This window comes from Hordeum vulgare, chromosome 6H (assembly GCF_904849725.1).
Source record: "Hordeum vulgare subsp. vulgare chromosome 6H, MorexV3_pseudomolecules_assembly, whole genome shotgun sequence".
NCBI classification, from domain to species: Eukaryota; Viridiplantae; Streptophyta; class Magnoliopsida; order Poales; family Poaceae; genus Hordeum; species Hordeum vulgare.
The window spans coordinates 117125157-117126677 of NC_058523.1; positions in this window are offsets into that span (position 1 = coordinate 117125157).

The window sequence follows — 1521 nt, forward strand, 5'->3', positions numbered from 1 at the left end:
CTGAATATATACTTCAGTGAGAGAAAGGGGGAAGGCGTAAAGAAACAGGGGAGAAAGCGTAACGCACTAACAACTAACAGCGAACGTTAGGATCATCGGACGGTCACGATGCAAATTATCATGGGTACAGATATGTTCAGACGAGTTACCTTCACTATTACTTTTGATTCGAGTTCATGGAACGATGATTATTGAGCTGTTAAACTGTTACTAGTAGGAGTACTAAATCTTATCTTATCTTATCTTATCTTACCTACTAATATATCAAATAGTGCTTTTTCCAAACGTCATCCAAATTGTCCTTAAAGTTGACTAAAATTACCCACCAATGCCACCTATAAGTCATAAAAAACGTTCCAAATAGGAAAATCTCCGGACTGAGCCGGCCCATGTAGGCACCTCCTATATTACGCTCCGGACGTTAGAAAAAGATGTATCACACCTGTTTGGGCCGGCCCATGCGTGGGTGCCTGTTTTTTTAGTTTAGTTTTTTTATTTTTCTTTTCAGTTTCATTTTGTTTTTCTACTTTAAATAATTTAGAACTTCAAGCAACTTCTCTCAATTTTAAGAAACTGAGAATTTCAAAATAAAATATTCAAAAAAACATTTTTTTAGAATTCAAAAACTACTCGGGAGTTTTGAAAAATGTTTGCATATAAAAAAAGTTTAAACTTTGAGAAAAAGTCCATAAAATAAAAAAGTCAATGATTTTAAACAAAAGTCCGTGTAAAAATCTTAAAAACATTTTGTGCCTCTGTTTTTAGTCTTATTTTTTATTTTCATTTTTCGTTCCATTTTTTAGTTTAAATAATTTAGAACTTTGAAAAACTTTTGCAATTTATAAAATTGGGAATTTTGAAATAAAAGTTTGAAGAAGACATAAAATGTTTGTGAATTCAAAAAATGCTCAGGATTTTTGTAAAAATATTCACATATTCAAAAAAATGTTCATAATTTTGAGAACAATGTTGGTGAAAACAATAAAAGTCCATGATTTTGAAAAAAGTTTGTGTGTTATTTTTTGAGTGCAATTAAAAAAAATGTTTGCTTATTTAAAAAATGTTCATGCATTTTAAGAAATGTCCTAAAATTTTAAAGACATAATATGATCAGCACTATTGGAGATTATAATTGTTTTTCTCCCGTTGCAACGCACGAGTCCTTTTGCTAGTCTATATCTATACTCTATACCTATTAATAAAACCTATTAATAAAAGAAATAATATTCTTAATCCGTCATTATGTTTTACACAAAACCCTTGAGATTTTAGCCAATAAACTCGCAGTTCTTGTTTAAGTTGAAAAAAAATGTCCAACCATATTTTATGTAAAGACCCCCTGAGTTATCAAATAATAAATTTGTGATCTTTAAAAAATAGTTGTGAAAACTCGGGTTCAATTCTACCACCCATCATGTCTATCTATGGGGTTAACCAAATGAGCTAGCTTCTATACGAGTTTTAATTCGAAGGATTCGGTCTATAAAACACCGCCTTGTTTTCTTTACAGCTACTTCCATT